The sequence below is a fragment of the Zingiber officinale genome, chromosome 8A, assembly GCF_018446385.1.
Source record: "Zingiber officinale cultivar Zhangliang chromosome 8A, Zo_v1.1, whole genome shotgun sequence".
Classification (NCBI taxonomy): Eukaryota; Viridiplantae; Streptophyta; class Magnoliopsida; order Zingiberales; family Zingiberaceae; genus Zingiber; species Zingiber officinale.
In genome coordinates, this window is record NC_056000.1 from 104,895,147 (window position 1) to 104,915,106 (window position 19,960).

The 19,960-nt window shown below is 39.0% G+C and overlaps 1 long non-coding RNA gene across 1 annotated transcript; it reads left to right on the plus strand.

The window, feature by feature from the left end:
- The first annotated feature begins 426 nt into the window (after positions 1 to 426).
- On the plus strand, positions 427 to 1,758 carry LOC122009899. Its single transcript, XR_006119698.1, has 3 exons — positions 427 to 950; positions 1,040 to 1,393; positions 1,513 to 1,758. It is a non-coding gene; the product is annotated as an uncharacterized LOC122009899 (long non-coding RNA).
- The last annotated feature ends 18,202 nt before the right edge of the window (positions 1,759 to 19,960 follow it).

The window sequence follows — 19,960 nt, forward strand, 5'->3', positions numbered from 1 at the left end:
TCTACCAACCACTCCTCTTGCTGAAGGATTGTGATCTTGTTATGACGTGCATTGGACTCTGATACTTAGACTCTTTAGTCTTTATCTACCTAATTCATACTTATGTCTTTGATCCCAACACTTCGAGTGGAATTTCAAAGATCTCTATTGATCATGTGTAAAAACAATTGGAAACATTTATGTCACACTTGGATACACATCTGTGTCATATAAGTTTGAGGAAGATGCATGCCAAATCATGGAGTTGGCACTGAATCGCTTCTATGCTAGTTTGGCATTGTGCCAGATTGTTAATTCTAGTTGTGTTGTTCTCTAGTGATCGAGAGGGGGATTATGGGGTGGAAGATGAAGTGGAAGGATACAGATAAGAGGAGGAGAATGACCTACATGGTACCATGTTTTTTGTTTGTTTGAGAAGATTACTCATTGACCCTTGTCCACATGAGCTTAGTAGCTCATGCATAGGACCCTTCTTGTTGGGATAGCCATTGACAAATGCCATGTGACATGATTTTGGTTGTGTTGATGCTCTTTGCTAGCATTCCCTTATTTTGTCAGTGTTAGGTACACACATAACCATTCATCTCTGCTCCATACTGATTGAAAAGTATACTCCTACATACTTTACCTGATGTAATTACAACCATCCTCCATGCTAATCTACTTTTGTCCTTTATCTTTTGCTAGACTGCTGACCCTGATCTAGGTGTTCCTTTATCTTTTTGCTAGCTTCTAGAGAATGACTAATTTATTGTTTACTTTTTTTTTAATGATATCAGTCTTGTCAGGTAGATCTGGTGAAAGATGGTGGTCACACATATTTTATCAAGTTTCATGATAGCATGGATGCCTATGCTGAGCAGCGAGCAATGGCTGCTTTTGTCTTGGCAGTTGTAGTGGATGGACATCGGCGGGGACAAGAAGCATGTATTCAAGCAAATTTGTTAAATGTATGCCTGAAGCATTTACAAATTTCTAATCCAAGTGATGGGCAAACTGAACCTTTACTTCTCCATGGCTTTATTTATGTCTGGGAAAGCTCTGGGAAGATTTTCTAGAAGTACAAATCATAGGTTCTCATGCAGATGGAGTAGCAACTATTTTACCTTAATTGTTGGGACCATAGCCTGAGGTAGAATTTATACATCTTTGTAGTCTATGTTTTACTAGGAAAATTCTTGTAGTTCAACATCTGTTTGGCAGGTTAGAGCTTCTGCTATTTTTGCTTTAGGGATTCTTATTGATGTTGCATCTATCACATTTGATAATGGACATAGAGTTGATGAGGACTTTGAGGATAATGAAAAGTTAAAGTCTGAGTTGAATATCATTAAAAATCTTCTACAACTTGCTGTGGATGGAAGTCCTTTGGTGAGGACTGAGGTTGCTGTAGGTATGTGCAACTATTAAAGCTTTACTTATATGTTGTTTTCTTATTGGATTCTCAAGTTTATGCTCTTAATTTGATTTCACAACTAAGGTGTTATTAACTAAGACTCAATTGTTTCATAGCTCTTGCTCGCTTTACAGGCTAACACACTCAGGTATGAAACAAATGAAGACATGTCTATAGCACAGGCTATTAAGCTAGTCATGGAGAGGCATTCAATATGATGCATTATTAATGAATTAAGTCTACTTTATGAGATTTCAGATTTTTTTATTATTCATAGGCATTTAGTTTAGATCAAGTGACATTTCTTTATCTTCTTCTTACAGGTGGAGTTTGAAGGATTAGGAGAATTAAGAAGCAAGGATGAAGAAGATGAAGGATTAGGAGAATTAAGAAGCAAGGATGAAGAAGATGAAGGATTAGGAGAATTAAGAAGCAAGGATGAAGAAGATGAAGACATTTAGTTTATCTTCTTTCTTTATCTACTTGGTCCACTTCGATCCAAGTACGATGCAAACATGGCAAGGATGAAGAAGATGAAGGATTAGGAGAATTAAGAAGCAGTGTTTTGTTACTCTTCTAGTGTTGTACATGGTAAAAGTAGTTCAAATGATCCAACTCTTCAAAACTGGATATCAAGATTAGGATGTTGTGTTACTCTTCTAGGATTAGGATGTTGTATTGTTCTACCTTTGTTTTAATAGTGTCGTTGTCATTTTGTTGGCTGGTTTTGAAATTTCTTCGGAATGTTGTAAATATTATTTTTGAATGTTAGAAAATTATATGTTAAATTTTATTTACAAATTTAGTATTTTGAATGATTTATAATACTAGAAAATTGTATAATAAATTTTAATATATTTTTTTTATTTTTTATCAAAAAAAGACAACGGTTTTTCACTGTTGTCGTAAATAGTTTAAAACTGTTGTTGAAGACCCTGTTATTAAAGGTAGACGTTCAAAGACAACGGTGAAAAACTGTTGTCTTTGAAGGAAAAGACAACAGTTTTTCACCGTTGTAAAAACTGTTGTCTTTGTCTTCAAAGACAACAGTTAAAAACTGTTGTCTTTGAGTACCCCCTTTAACAACACAGCCTTTAACAACAGTCTGAAAGGGGCTACGACAACGGTGAAAAACCGTTGTTGTAAGGCTTTTTTCTTGTAGTGATTCCAAGTAGGAGATTCAGTTTTCCTGAAGGTCGCTCCTATGAAGGGAGTGATGAGATTTGGCAAGAAGGGCAAATTAAGTCCTCGCTATGTAGGACCTTACCTGATCATAGAGAAGATTGGGAAAGTAGCTTACAGGCTGGACTTACCACAAGACATGTCAACAATACACAATGTATTTCATGTCTCCATGCTAAAGAAGTGTCTCCATGACCCGAGCCAAGTGGTTCAGCCTCAGTCAGTGCAGATCCAAGAGGATCTTAGTTATGAGAGCAGACCTACATAGATAGTGGACAGAGCAGTCAAGAGATTGAGAAACAAAGAAGTACCACTAGTGAAGGTCATCTGGCAGAACCAGAAGCACGAGGAAATCATTTGGGAGCGGGAGGACAGTATGAGACAAAAGTATCCAGAGCTATTTTAAGTTCGAGGACGAACTTTTTATAAGGTATGGGGGATTGTAACGACCTAATTTTCCCTATTTCGAGTTTTAAAAGTCGATAAAAATATTTGGAAATACTTTTAAAATATTCTAGAGATTTTTAGGAGTTTTTAGAGTATTTTTGCGTAATTTTTGGAGGTCGTTTAGTATTTTTACGAAACAAAGGAAGTTTAGGCAAAAAAATCGTTGGAAGCGAGGTTTGAACCCACGACCTTGGGTCGGATGGACCCAAGCCAAAACCAGCTTGACCAAGTGAGCTAGGTGATTTTTGTTAACTCTATGTAGAAAGAATTAAGGATATAGTATAGTTTGGAATAAAACCCTAGTTATTAAAGGACCTAGTTCTTTTCCTTCCCGAGCCGAAAACCCTGCCTTCTCCCCGATCTCGACTCCGCGCGGCGCACCTGCTCGGGCGACAACGAAGAAGAAGCCAGGCGTGGTCTCTGGTGCCGACGAAGTTTCTCCCGACCATCCTTCATCCGCGGGTGGTTGTCGCGACAGAGGAGAACTCGGGAGCACGAAGGAATCGCCGGGAAAAGTTAGCTACCCGAACCCTAGAAGCTTTCTTCCTCTCCTTTTCGGTTGTAAGTGCAAGAACAAGGGGTAAGTACTACTCACCTGTGGTAGGAGTTGCTCCAAATTTAGGGTTTTTATCTCCTTGCTTCAGACTTTGTTGTGCCGATTTTTGAAGTGCTAGGGTTCCCTCCTTGCTTTGTTGAGATGCCATCTTCGGTTTCTGTTAATTGAACACCAGTAGCTACCATTTGCTATTAGATATGCATTCAAGTTTCCACAATTTCACTATTTTTTAGTTGGGCACGAACAGCCCTCAATTCAGGTACATAGTGTTAGTTTTCTTCCTGTTTGATAACATAGCAAGCTTAGTTTACATGGATATATATGGGCAGATCATTTAGTTTCCATTTACTATTGATTCTTGTTTCTTTCCTTTACCGGTTACAAGGATGAGCAATTTTCTTGTTCCTTTGCTGTTAGTTGTTTTCACTCTGCCATTAGTTTGAGCACGAGTAACTCCAGCTTAGTTCCCTTAAGCAGAGGCAGATCCATCCTTTTTACATAGTAGCTTAGTTTTCCTTGCTAATGCCATGCACCTGATTAGTTTTATGTTGGTATTTCAACCTTGGATTTCCATGTTTCCAAACATGTACAAACTTTGTTAATTAAGCATGCGGCTTGTATTTTTACTTGCTATTAGATGAGTAGGAGTGGCCTTGATTTTTGGCAGAATTTTATGTGATCCATTAAACTTTTTGAGAATTTCGGCTGTTAACTTTGTAGTATTAGTGTTTGATTTCACTGCCATGTATAAGAATGGGATTAGCATCTTCCTTGCAACTCAAAGGGCAAGAACAACCTTTATTTAGTTAGAAGGGCAGCCTTTATTTAAAGTAGGCAGTATTAGAATAACATGATTAGCAAGATCAAATTAGTTTTCTTTTGCTCCATTTTGTAGCATGATTACCAAGATCAAATTAGTTTTCTTTTTTGCTCTATTTTGTAGCATGATTAGTAAGATTATATTAGCTTTCTTTTGCTTTTATCACAGCATGTTTAGGAAGTCCAAATAAGCTCTCTTTTGCTTTATTTTATAGCATGTTTAGAAAGCTTAAAGTTACTCTCTTTTGCTCTATTCTATATCATGATTAGTAAGTTCAGATGTGCTTTCTTTTCCTTTGTTTTATAGCATGTTTAGAAAGTTCAGATTTGCTTTTCTGTTACTTTGTTTTATAACATGCTTAGAGAGAGTTTAGATTTGCTTCCCTTGTATTGTTTTTATATAGCATGCTTAGTTAATTGTAATCCTACACTTGTTAGGTATATCTAAAGGATTCCAATAAACTCTAATAAAGGATTATGAGAAGTGTGAGTAAAGAAAAAGACCAAGGTCTAGTTAAAAAGAGATAACAAGTAAATTAAAGTAAGAGGCTAGTACCCGACTTCCAAGGTTGTCGTTAAACAAATCCAGGTGACCAATTCCAAGGTCTTGGTCCTGGTAAGACCAAGGTCTTTACCTCATAGGACTAGAGGCTCGCTACCTCAGTCACTATTAGAGAGCGCACAAAATAAAGATGGTACTAAGCCTGGGCCCAAAGAAGAAAAGAAAAGAAAAGAAAAGAAAAGAACAAGAAGAAGAAAGTAAAGGAGAAATTAAAAGATTAATTTCTAGTATAAGGAAAGTAAGAAGAAAAAGAAGAAGAAAGTGAAAGAGAAATTAAAAGATTAATTTCTGGTATAGAGATATAAGAAAATGAAACAAGTTTATGCTTAGAATCAGTAAAAGTTTAGTTCTTTAATTCTAAGCTTACAGTAGTTGTTTCATTACTTTCCTGTCAGTTAGTGAGCATGTTTAGTATTCAGTTTTATTTCTGTATACCATGAGTACATGCAGCTTTGCTTTAGCATTACAGTTTCAGTATTATTGCATTACTTTTATGCACTTTGAAGTTTTTGTGAGATAGATTAGTACTTACTAAGCGTTTTCGCTTTTAGTTTTGTTTTCTTTCCTCCTACTGCAGATAAAGGAAAAACTAAGATATGAAGGGAGACGACAGGGTGGTGGTGGTGATGAAGGTGTGTGGTGACTGGACTGTGGAGAGATCCAGAAGTAGCTGGCAGAATTGTCAAGACTTCCTTTTAGTTCTCTTTTAATGTTATGTTAAATTTGGGATTGTAGTTGAGTTTATTTCCGCATGTCTAATTAGTCTCTTTTATTATTTGTGGAGTGCTGTAGTCGTTGCTATTGCTAGAGTAGTTTCTTGGTTTTTATTGTGATTTATTATACTGCGTGGTTGATTGATATGTGTTCCAGCCGTTTGTGGCTGAATATATATTGCATGTATTGTCGAACATGGTCACCGGTACAGGGGAGACTCTGCCGAAATTTTTTGGTAGGGTTTCCATGTGATTTTTAATCACACCGGTTAAGTAGAGTTAGTAGTTAAGTAACGATTACCCTTAGAGAGTAGTAGTAAGAAGGGTGGTTGTTACACGAAGATCGAGAGAAAGTCCTAGCGAGCCGATCAAGGCTAAGTGAAAAGTCCAAATAGATCTGGAGGAGCAATGTTTGGCAGGTAGGTTGGGGTAAACAACTGGAAGAGCGATAGTGAGGTCATGTTCCTGAAGGGAACAACATAAGGTCGTTGCTCCAACTGAAGAAACCAGAAAGGTTTCTAAGTTGAGATCAAGACAGTTCTACTGTCTAATACTACTCATACATTTTATATATATTACTATGCTAAGAAATGTTTTACCGGAATATACTGTTTAACTCTATTTTACTAGTTCGGCCTGATCGGTTGATCGAACAGGAGGATCGGTCGACCAAATAAAGATAACTCAGAGCAGACATAAGTTCAGACCAAAGCAAAGCAAATCCAATCAAAGTTTTATCGATCGACCAAACCCTGATGATGTGACACATATCAGTTCGGTTAGAAGAAGAGAAGGAAACTAAGTTGATCGGTCGATCGAACCAGGAGATCGGTCGATCGAACCAGGAGATCGGTCGACCAAACGAACACCTCATCAATGCAATATTAAGTATGAATCTCAGAGAATAGGGAAATTCTCTGTTCGGCAACTAAAAAATGGGATTGGTCGACCGAGCATTTTAATGTCATTAAATGCTGAAGATCGAATCAGCATCAGATCTTAGCAAAGATGGAAGGGAGCTGGTTCGGTCGACCGAGCCCAAGGATCGATCGACTGAACGTCGATGACTCTTATAAAAGTGAGCTTGAGGTCCGATGCTGAGTAACTGTAACGCCCCGCCTCCTACTGACTAGGCTGTGAGGCCGGGGGTTACAATCACTGTGCTAAACTGAACTATTTTGGCTGGAAAACTGAACTAATTTAAAACTCTATATTATTTGCTATAAAATCTGAAATTTATATTCAGAATACATTTCTAAGGTTGTACACCTACTAAGAGGGGAAGCCAAACTTGCTATCTAATCAAAAACCTGAAAACAGATGCTTCTAGATGAAATCAGACATTCCAATCGATCGGCTGATCGATTGGAGTCATTTGATCGATTCACTGATCGATTCGACGTGCTACTGTGCACGGAAGTTCCGTCTGGATCGATCGGCTGATCGATCCAGTCTGGCCAATCGATTCAAAGATCGATTCAGAAGCTCTCTGTTCGCGGGTTTTAAATTCCTGATCGATCAGCTGATCGATCCATGGCCGATCGATCAGCTGATCGACTCATCAGCTCTCTGTATATGGCAGATCGCTTCCCAATCGATCGGCTGATCGATTGAGGGCTCCTCAATCGATCAGTTGATCGATTCCATAGTGTTCTGTATGCGGGGACTTCATCCAATCGATCGGCTGATCGATTAAGGACTGCTCAATCGATTGACTGATCGATTGGGTTTCTGATTTCTGCAGAAATCAGACCCGACCTCGTACAGAACTTCAGAAATACAACTACAAACACAACACGAATACTAAGCATGTCATTACTCATGGTTAGCTATCTAATATCCAGGCAATGAGTAATCTAAACATAACTTCCATAATTCAAGACACCCAAATAACTAAAAGTGTGGAAAAGTAACACTATAAGAAATACAGAGTTCTTAAATTTGCTAGTTTCCCCAAAGATCTTCATTATAAGTTCCTTCTCACACACATCTGGTTGCATTGCCCTCCAGCCTCCGCTATTCCATCTTCCCTTTACCTTTATCTGCAGCATAAGGAAAAAGGAACTATAAGCTTGCTAGCTTAGTAAGAAACCATCTACCTCACAAAAACATGCATACGAAGAAATCATGCTCTTTAAAAGATGCTATGCTGATGTACATAATGAAAATCATACTGAAAGTGCTAGGAGCATGGTATATGGACATGTAAATCATAGCAATCACATACTGTACATAAACTAATTACTGTATCATCAAGGAAGCTAAACCGATACATGAGCTAAGCAAAAAACTTGTATTAGATTACTGCTGTCACTGAACTGTATTCATATATCTGATTTGTAAAGGTTTGAAAACTATTTCCATAATAGATAAAAATACTAAACATGCTGCTGATGGGCCCGACAACTATACTTGCTGTGTGCGCATCCCTAACTAGGTCCGAGGTAGCAAGTCCCGAATCTAGTAGGGTTACTAGGTTATCTAAACCTAGGGACGACTATGGGAGCCCAACCCATGGACAACTGAAGTCCAGTACATTGCCACTGATAAAGTAAAATACTGATTCATAGCTAATATATCTTATCTTACTTTTACTAGGTTATCTGAACCTAGAGCTAGGTTATCTGAACCTAGAGGCGACTATGGGAGCCCACCCATTGGACCGTAGTCCCATATAACTGAAGCAAGGCTATGTATGCTATTTAAAATGCATCTAGGGCATTTAACTGAGCTATTAAAATGCCTACTGTAGCATTTAACTATACTAGGTATTTTATCGAGCACTTAGTGTGCTCTAATTCTGCATATGGCTAAACTGAGAACATAAATGCGAACTAAGACATAAAACCCTACAATTAGCTACTTATACTGCAGGTGAGGGGTTACTTACATCGTGCGCTAAATATTTTTACAATCCGATCGCTAGATTTCTGGAGAAGATGATCGTTTCGACAATCTTCTTACGTCTATGCTTTCTTCTCGCGGAGGGGGATGTCTTCGTGCCGGAGTTGTCGTCAGAAGGTGTTCCTATGCTCCTAGGGATGAAACCCTAGGTCTCCTTGGCCTTGGGCGCTGAGAGGTGAGGGAGAGAGGGGTTCGGCGGTGAGGGTTTGAGGGAAAAGAGAATTGTCGTTAAAAAAAGAATCACAACTCTCCACTTAATTTCCCTATTTATATTAAGTGACTAATACACCCCAACTAAACCTTAAGTATAATTGTTCTCCTTTCCTTTCAGCACACCCCTGCTGGGGCCCCTTGGTTACTAGAGTCATCTATAAGTCGTAGAGTCTAATAGGTCTCAGGTTCAATTCTCGCTTAGGCTGTTTTACGTCCTTATTTATTTTTGCTACTTCTTCTACTCCAAAAATTCCATAAAAATATTCTAAAATTCCAAAAAAATAATAGAATATTTCTAAAATTAATTTGAGAATTTTTGGGCGTTACAATCCCCCATACCTTATAAAAAGTTCGTCCTCAAACTTAGAATAACTCTAGGTACTTCTGTCTCATACTAGCTTCTATCTCCCAAGTTGCCTCTTCTGTTGTGTGATTTTGCCAAATAACTTTTACTAATGGTACCTCCTTATTCCGTAATTTCTTAACTACTCGGTCTATTATCTGAATAGGCCGACTGTCATAGCTGAGGTCTTCGCGGACTGATACCAACTGGGGCTCAATCACCTGGGTGGCATCTAGGATATGCTTCTTCAGCATAGAGACATGAAATACGTTATGGATAGCTGACATCTCTCTCTAGCTCATATGCTACTTTTCCAACTCTTCTGGTAATAAGGTATGGTCCCACATATCTGGGACTCAATTTGCCCTTCTTCCCAAAACGCATTACTCCCTTCATGGGAGCCACTCGGAGAAATACTGTATCTCCAATTGAAAACTCTAAAGGTCAACGCCATGTATCAGCATAGCTTATCTGGCGGCTCTGAGCTGTCTCTATCCTCTGGCGGATCTGCTGTATAGCTGCTGTGGTATCTGCTACTAGATCTATCTGGAGTTCTAGTTCTTTCTGTTCACCACTCTCATACCAGCAGATTGGAGATCTACACCTCCGCCCGTAGAGAGCCTCGTAGGGTGCCATGCCGATGGTGGTCTGATAGCTATTGTTGTATGCAAATTCTGCTAATTAAACACAGATATTTGCACCAACTTCCCTTGAAGTCTAGGGCACATGCTCGGAGCATATCTTCGAGTACCTAATTTACTCGCTCCGTCTGACCGTCCGTCTGAGGATGGAAGGTTGTGCTAAACTTTAACTTGGTGCCCAATGTGGACTGTACACACTCCCAGAAGTGTAATGTGAATCTACTGTCTCTGTCTGAAATGATGGTCCGTGGGACTCTATGTAGTCTGACGATCTCCTTAAGATACAACTGAGCTAGCTGCTCCATGGAGTAGGATATCCTGATAGCTAAAAAGTGGGCTGATTTAGTCAATCTGTCAACTATTACCCAAATGGCATCAAAATCATTCGTTGTTCTGGGTAGTCCCACTATGAAATTCATAGAAATATCCTCCCACTTCCATTCTAGGATCTGAATAGGCTGCAGAACTCCTCCTTGTCTCTGGTGTTCTACCTTGATCCTCTGACAGGTTAGACAGGTACTGACATATCTAGCGATGTCTCTTTTCATCGCAGGCCACCAAAAACGTCTCTTTAGGTCTTGATACATCTTGGTGGAAGCAGGATGCATCACGTAGGGAGTCTTGTGAGCCTCGTCTAGGATTTTCCTCCGTAGTTCCTCATGATCTGGAACACATAGTCTATCACCAAAATACACTACCCCACTATCAGATACTCGAAACTCTCCACTTTCTGATTCTGCTAACCCTTGCTTGATTTTCTGAATTTCAGGGTCCTGATCCTGAGCTGTCTGGATGTCACCAAGAAGGGTAGATGCTAATGTCATAGTAGAGAGTTGCCCAACTATTAGTTCGAGACCAAAATCTGTAATCTCCTTTTGTAGGGGCGGTGACATGCTGCTAAGGATAGTAAGGTGGCGCTGGATTTCCTGCTAAGTGCGTCTTGTTAGAGTGTATACTGAAAGCCTAAGCTTTTGTAAACATTTATTTTGAATAAAGAATCACATTTGGTCAAATTATCTACATTTGTTTGTAGTTGTTCAATTAATTTATATTGTAGATAACATAGTATGTGGTGTCACATATAGAAGATAATGTTATCAGTACCTTATAAATTATAAACAGTAGCTCACGACCAAAATGGAAAGGAACAAACCATTGGAAGGTCATAGTGTAATTAGGTATTAGTTTATCTTAACTATATAATTACACTAGTACACTTAGAGTGTATTGAGTAGGACCATCAGAGGTCGTTTCTTTTATAATGACTTTATAAAGGAACAAAGATCTCAGTTATTATGGAAGTGTGTGCTCTTAATCCTAATAAAATAACACGCACATATATTTGATATTTATTTCTTTAATTTATCAATGAGTGAGATTTAGTTCGATAAATCAATAAGCCCGATAAGTTGGGAAATGATATCACTTATAATGTGTGTTGTTGATTATAGAAGGAAACTGTGTCCTAGTAATCTAGGTTGATAATGTCCCCAAGAGGAGCTCATAAGGATTGTCATGTTAAACCCTGTAGGTGGACTTAGTCTGACATGACGATAAGGTTGAGTGGTACTACTCTTGGACTAAGATATTAATTAAATGAGTTGTTAGTAACTCACTTAATTAGTGGGCATTCGATATCTTAAACATAGGGACACTAACACACTCATAATAAGAAGGAGCCCAAAAATGTAATTTGGGATTGGTGCGGTAGTTCAATAATAGTTCTCTAGTGGAATGAATTATTATTGATAAAATTAAGTTGTGTGTTCGGGGCGAACATGGGATGATTAATTTTATCGGGAGACCAAAACCAATTCCTCCTCTCGGTCCCTATCGTAGCCTCTTATTTATAGAGTACTATACCCACCTATACCCACCTTCATACCCATGTTGTAGGGGTCGGCCAAGCTAGCTTGAGGACCAAGCTAGGGCCAGCCAAGCCTTGATCCATGGGTGGTCGGCCCTAGCTTGAACCCAAGCTTAGGTGGTCGGCCCTATTAAATTAGAAAATAATTTTAATTTTAAATTTTCTTATGTGGAAGATATAATTTATTGGAGAGATTAAAAATTAAAATATCTCTTTTATAAGTTTCTACAAAAGATTAAAGAAAGAGATTAAATCTCTTTCCTTATTTGTAGATTGGAAGGATATTTTATTTTTCTTCTTTGTAAATTATTCACATGTTGAAAAATTATAATTATAGAAATTTCTTTTTATCAACCATGAAGGGATTTTAAAGGGAAATTTTATTTTTTAAAATTTCTGAAGACAAATAAGTATTTTAATTGTTGATTGAAAATTGCCTTGTTTGCTCTCCATGAGGTGGCCGGCCATGACATGATCTATTAGGAAATTTTATTTAATTTTTCTTAATTAATTCATGTCAAGGAAAGTTAAGGAAATTTTATTGTAATTAAATTTCCTTATTTGCCAAAGCTAAGGATTATAAAAGAGGGGGTTTTGGGTGCCTTCAAGGTGAACTACCTCTATTATTTTCTCCCTCTTTTCTTCCTTGGTGTGGCCGGCCTCTTCCCTTTCTCTTCTCTCCATCCTTGTGGCCGAACCTCTCATCCTCCTTGGAGATCAAGTGGTGGCCGGATTTTAGCTTGGAGAAGAAGGAGAGAAAGCTTGCATCCCTTGGAGCTTGGTTGGTGGAAAGAGATCTTCATCCTTTGGAAGCTTTGTGCTTGGCCGAAACTTGAAGGAAGGAGAAGAAGGTACTAGGTGGTCCTCGTCACGGAAGATCGTTGCCCACACAACGTTCAAGATTAGAAGAGGAATACGGTAGAAAATCAAGAGGTCATTATCTACTAAGTAAGGTATAACTAATATTGTTTTCCGCATCATGTTAGTTTTATCTCCATGTAAAAATACCAAATACAAGAGGCATGCGATTCTAGTATTTCGAATTAGTTTTCGATGTTATGTTCTTTTATTTTTTTTTTCCTTGTGATTTGATTGTTCTTTTTGGTTGACCTAAAGTTATTTAAGGAAATTAAATATTAGCTTTCCTTAAAAAGCTTTGTCTAGGTGGTGGTGGTTGTTCCCATATCCAAGAAGGTCATGTGCCTCGCCATGCAGTCCTGGAAGCCAATTTTGGAAATTAATATTTAATAGAATTAATAATCTAGGTGATTTGGATCAAACGTGTTAAGTTCCGCAGGAGATCCAAATCTAAACCTAAAACAACAAATAAATTAAACTTAGGATCAAACGTGTTAAGTTCCGCAGGCGATCCGAGTTTAATTTAAAAGAACACATGGTAGCTAGGAAAAGGTTCAGACCTTTGTACAAAATTTTTGTACAGTGGAACCATTAGGTTTTCCGAGTAGCAACCAAAAATGGTATCAGAGCTAGGGTTTTGCCTCTGTGTATTTAGTATTAGTTTAATTATGCACATGTCATACATAATTTAGGTAGGTTAATAGTAGGATATGCTAATTTTATGGATGCAAGATCCAACTATTATGGCTTATAGTTATTATGTGTGTGATTGGACCCTTGGACATGTCAAGGGCCTTTATTGTGTGTGCATGATTGTATTATAAAATACAGTAGGAGCTGTATTTAGTTTTATTAGGATTTTATTTTTTGATCTAGATACATGTACATTCCTTCGAGGAATATAGGATTGAAAAATGTAAAATTCTATTTATGTCGCGGATCGAATCTTGCAAGGCGTGGAACCTTTTGAGGACCAGAGGCGCAGCGGAACAAGGAGCAAGATGAATGCGACAACTAGACCCGGTGGCGGTGGCCAAAAATGGCAGCAGCTAGGGATGACAACACACAGAGGACAACTATAGATAAAAGTCATAATAGTTGAAAATTAGTTTTTCTATTTATTACTTTTATACTATGCTATGTGTGCATGTTAGTATACAGTTTTAGTAGGCTAGCATAGTCAAAATTCCTCATTTCAAATAACTAAGTGGGAGAGGGATTTTAAATAAATTCCACGGTCTCCATTACTGGTTTGTAAGTGATGCAAACAAACTTGTGCGTTGGCTCTGAGTGCCTTCCTCCATATCGGATGAGTTTGTTTATGGATCACTAGAACAAACTTCCATTTTGGATGACTATAGGAAGTTAATTAAGAGCGTGTGATCTTCCCCATCGGAAGGGGCACAATCTTATTAATGGACTTAATGTCAAGTAATGGTATACACTTAGACACGTCTAATAGTATCCTCCCCATCAGAGTCACTGCTATTATTCGTGTGACCAAAGGAAACCAACTATTAATTTTATTTGTCAAAAAGTTAGGTTGACAAGATAATAAAATTAATGGGTTAAACCCTCTTTTTACAAATGTTGAATTTGTATACGTACACACTATCGTGGCATACAAAATTCGCGGTGTTTTGAGGTGTTAGTTAATTTAAAATAGTATTGTTTGAGGAATCAATATTATTCTAAATTTAGAGTTCTGACCAAAAGTTATTTGTGATTCTTAGGATGACTTTCAACCCACTGGCCATCATACTAAAAGAGAATAGACTTACTGGTCCTAACTATATAGATTGGAAAAGGAACCTGGACATTGTTCTTACTGCTGAAAGCTATAAGTTTGTACTAACTGAACCTTGCCCTGATACACCCAATGGTGAATCTACCCAAGAGGAGATTGAGTATCATAGGAAATGGGTAAAAGCATATGAGATTGCGCGGTGTTACATTTTGGCTTTAAAGTCAAATGTATTGCAACATCAGCATCAAGATTTACCAACAGCTTATGATATTATGAACAATCTCAAGGAACTCTTTGGTCACTAGGATCAGGTCTCTAGGCAAGAAGCCATGAGAAAGATAATGACGGCCACCATGCAAGAGGGTACTCCTGTGAGGGATCGTTGTTGGGATTTTCGGGCCGCGAAAACCGCTTTTTCGCGTCGCTGAAACCCCGAAACCCCCTAGCCATTGGATCCGTGCGAAGAAAACTTTCGAAAATACGAGTACGAGTTTCAAACTATGATCTACAGTAGATCTACAAAGGAAAAACATTTTATACCTTTGAAGCGTGCCCTCGCAAATCCCGCTCGTCCAACGGTACGCCGGATTTCGAAGTTGTCAACGTAGACAACTCTCTAGTGATATCCACACGAACAAGAAGTGTTCTCTAACACTCAAAGATGGAGAAGAAGAGCACCACAAGTGTGCTAGCACTCTCTAGGGCTCTCGGGTGGGATTGGAAGATGAAGAAAGGAAAAGAAGAGAACACACTCCTCTAAAAACTCTATGTGACTTTCACTAACCTTTCTTCTTGGATTAGATTCACTCTCCTTTCTTCTCCCTTGCTTGAAACCCACGACCAAGAGAAGAGAAGGAGCAAGAAGAGAACTTAGGAGGAGGAAGATCACTTGAATGAGAGTTACACTTGCAAAAATGAAACTCTTTTCATCTAATTAAGTGGTTTGTAACCTCCATGGGATACCAAGAGTCACAACTCTTGGTAACTCCCATGAGGTGGCACTTCACTTAAGTAGCCATGATGATGTGGAGCATCATCATTGATCCACTTAATGCCAACTCACCAATGAGGTGGCATAAAGTCAAGTCAAACTTGACTCTTCATCTTCCTCTCAAGTCAAGTCAAACTTGACTTAATCTATCTCATGGTTGATCTAATCCAACCATTTAATTCAAGCTAATTTAATATAATGAATCTAATTCATTTAATTAAATTTATTCAATGAGTCATAATCTAAATTAGACTCATTGAACACATGAATCAACTTGAGTCCAACTCAATTAGCCAAATTAGGATTACTCTTAATCCAATTTGATTCATCAAATGAATCTAATCCTCTTGGTTCATCTTATGAACCTAATCTCCATTCACTTGTTCTTTGTGTGTGACCCAATAGGTTCTTGTAACATTGGCAATGCCCCTAAACTCATTTAGAAACATAAGTAATGAGCGGTATCTAGCAATACATCATTACTACCCAAGTTACAAGAATGTTGAGATCCAACATCACCTTGTGACTACTAATTGTGACTCCTCACAATATATGACAAGTGTCCTTCTATCCTAGACATCTAGATTGATCAATGTGAGGCATAGACCGTGTCATCCTCTAATCAATCTAAATCTTGAACTCCAAGTAGACTCACTCAATCAAATGAGCTCAATATCTCATATTGACTCATTTGGGCATGGCCATCCACTTCGTGGTCTCACTCTATCAAGAATACCGATGTCTCTCCCGTCATATAGGAGGGATAGATCCCATCTACATCACTCACATCCCTCCGCATAATTTGTTACATACCCAGTAATCGCCTTTATAGTCCACCCAGTTACGGGTGACGTTTGACGAAACCAAAGTACATAACTCCTTATGTAGGGAACCATGGTGACTTCAGGTCTAAGGACTAGTAGTCATACTAATAGCCACATTAGAAAGTATATGACACTCATATAACGATCCATAATACTTTCTCATGGCGGGTCATTCAGTATTCATTCTCCAATGCATACCCATGTGTCAACTTGATATCTCTATATCCATGACTTGTGAGATCAAGTCATCGAGTTGACCTACATGCTAGTCTTATTGCATTAACATTGCCCCTGAATGTTAATACTCGACTAGGAATGATTAAGAGTAGTGTTCCCTATATCATCTCACTATCGGTTCAACTAACCGATTGATATAGGTGAGAACCTTCTACTCAAGGACGTTATTATACTTAGTTTATTTGGCACCAATACAAGTAATTATAATAACCAAAAACCAAATGTCATTATTTATATAGAATATGATACAACAAGTCCAAAATACAATCATCAAATGATTGGCTCTAGGGCTCTAGCTAACAATCTCCCACTAGCACTAGTGCCAATCAGTGTAGGCTCTAAGCCCCAATGACCTAGTGTGACCATCATGCTTCCTCTATGCCAAAGCCTTGGTCAAGGGATCTACGATGTTAGCCTCTGTAGGTACTCTGCAAATCTTCACATCTCCTCTCTCGATAATCTCTCGAATGAGATGGAAGCGTCGTAGTATGTGTTTGGTCCGCTGGTATGAGCGAGGTTCCTTCGCCTGTGCTATAGCTCCATTATTGTCACAATAGAGTTCAATGGGGTCAGCAATGCTAGGAACCACCCCAAGTTCAGTGATGAACTTGCGGATCCAAACTGTCTCCTTTGCTGCCTCTGATGTAGCAATGTACTCGGCCTCTGTTGTAGAATCAGCTACTGTGTCCTGCTTCGAACTCTTCCAGCTCACAGCACCACCATTAATGCAAAACATGAACCCTGACTGCGATTTATAGTCATCCTGGTCGGTCTGGAAGCTAGCATCACTGTAACCCTTTACAGCTAGCTCATCATTGCCTCCATATATCAAGAAATATTCTTTAGTTCTTCTTAAGTACTTAAGAATATTCTTGACCGCTATCCAGTGACTTTCACCTGGATCTGACTGGTATCTGCTTGTCATGCTCAAAGCATACGAGACATCAGGTCGAGTACATAGCATGGCGTACATGATCGATCCTATGGCTGAGGCATAAGGGATCTGATCCATGCGGTCTCTCTCCTCTCTAGAAGAGGGACCTTGAGTCTTCGAAAGACTCACGCCATGTGACATCGGCAGAAATCCCTTCTTGGAGTTCTGCATGGCAAACCGAAGGAGTACCTTGTCAATGAATGTACTCTGACTTAGGCCAAGCAATCTCTTAGATCTATCTCTATAGATCTGTATCCCTAGAATGCGGGATGCCTCACCTAAGTCCTTCATTGAGAAGCAACTCCTTAGCCAGGTCTTGACAGACTGAAGCAAAGGGATGTCCTTCCCAATGAGTAGTATGTCATCCACATACAATATGAGGAAGACAACTATGTCCCCTACAACCTTCTTATAGACACAAGGCTCATCTTCGTTCTTGATGAAACCAAACTATTTGATTGCATCATCGAATCGAAGATTCCAGCTCCGAGAAACTTGCTTTAGTCCATAAATGGACCTATGCAGCTTGCATACTCTGCTAGTATGCTGTGGATCTACAAAACCCTCAGGTTGTGTCATGTACACATCCTCGAGTAGGTTTCCATTCAGAAACACGGTTTTGACATCCATCTGCCATATCTCATAGTCATGGTAGGCTGCAATAGCAAGCATGATCCGAATGGACTTAAACATCGCTACTGGAGAAAAGGTCTCATCATAGTCAATACCATGAATATGCTTGAAACCTTTAGCTACCAAGCGACCCTTATAGATAAGTCCATCCATGTCAGTCTTTCTCTTAAAGACCCACTTGCACCCAATGGGTTTTACCCCTTCAGGTGGATCAACCAAAGTCCATACTTGGTTGGTGTACATGGATTCCATTTCAGATCTCATGGCCTCTAGCCATTTCTCGGAGTCTGGTCTCATCACAGCTTCCTGATAAGTGGTAGGCTCATCCTCTATGAGCACAATGTCATCATGGTCAGACAAGAGAAATGAGTATCTCTCAGGCTGACAACGTATCCTATCAGACCTGCGAAGAGGTATGTCTACTTGAACTGGTTGTTGTTCCTCAACTCTTTGTGGAACATCATCATCCACAACACTTTGTGGTTCCAGTTCAATTTCCATCAAAGCATCAGTGCTATTGTTCGCATCTTGAACTTCTTCAAGATCGAACGCGCTCCCACTAGTCTTTCTAGAAACAAAGTCCCTTTCTAGAAAGACCACAGTCTTTGCCACAACTACCTTGTGCTGACTGGGAATGTAGAAGTAATATCCCTTGGTTTCCTTGGGATATCCAATAAAGTAGCACTTGTCGGATTTGAGTCCTAATTTGTCTGAGACTTGACGTTGAACGTAAGCCTCACAACCCCAAATCCTCATGAAAGATACCTGGGCATCTCTCCCAATCCATATCCTATATGGTGTCTTTATCACGGCCTTTGATGGAACTCGGTTGAGTATAAAAGCTACCGTGTCTAGAGCATAGCCCCAAAGGAATGTTGGAAGATCTGTGTGACTCATCATAGATCGTATCATATCTAATAGGGTACGATTCCTCCTTTCGGATACATCATTCCACTGTGGTGTTCCAGGAGGAGTGAGTTGGGATAGGATCCCACACTCTGCTAGATAGTCACGAAACTCATGGCTAAGGTATTCTCCACCTCGATCGGATCGAAGTATTTTAATACTCTTGCCTAGCTGGTTCTGTACTTCATTCTTGAATTCTTTGAACTTTTCAAAGGATTCAGACTTATGTGTCATCAAGTACAAATAACCATATCTACTGAAGTCATCAGTAAATGTGATGAAGTATCTATAACTGCCTCTAGCAGCAACATTGAAAGGGCCACATACATCACTATGTATGAGTCCTAACAAATCAATTGCTCTCTCGCTATGCCCACTAAAGGGAGTCTTGGTCATCTTGCCTCGTAGGCATGACTCGCATATCTCATATGATTCAAAATCAAATGAGTCCAACAAACCATCCTTATGGAGCTGGGATAAGCGCTTGTCATTTATATGACCTAAGCGACAGTGCCAGAGGTAGGTTTGGTTCAGGTCATTTGACTTGAACCTCTTGGTATTTATGTTATAGATAGGGCTCTCAAGGTCTAGAATATAGAGTACGTTTATCAGAGGTGCACTACAATAGAACATATCGTTTAAATAGACGGAACAACATTTGTTCTTTATTGTAAAGGAAAATCCTTTCTTGTCCAAACAAGAAACTGAAATTATGTTCTTAGTCAAGGCAGGGACATATCAACAATAATCTAATTCTAGTACAAGCCCAGAAGGTAGAGATAAATGATAAGTTCCTACAGCAACAGCAGCAACCCGTGCTCCATTGCCTACTCGTAGGTCTACCTCACCCTTCGTCAATGCCCTGCTATTTCTCAGCGCTTGTACATTAGTACAAATGTGCGAAGCACATCCGGTATCTAATACCCATGATGAAGAAATAGAGATGTTGACTTCTATAACATGTATACCTGAAGTAGAAATCTTATTTCTCTTCTTCTTATGATCTTCCAGGTATTCTTTGGAGTTCCTCTTCCAGTGCCTTGCTTGTCCTTGATATAGGTGACAAAAATGTTCAACCATATCGTAAGCGCCCATCAACTCATGTTGCTTCTGAAGCTCAGAGTTCATGGTCGCGAGCATAAGACAGGACACATCTAATGCGTCATCTTGATGCTTCTTGTAAGCAT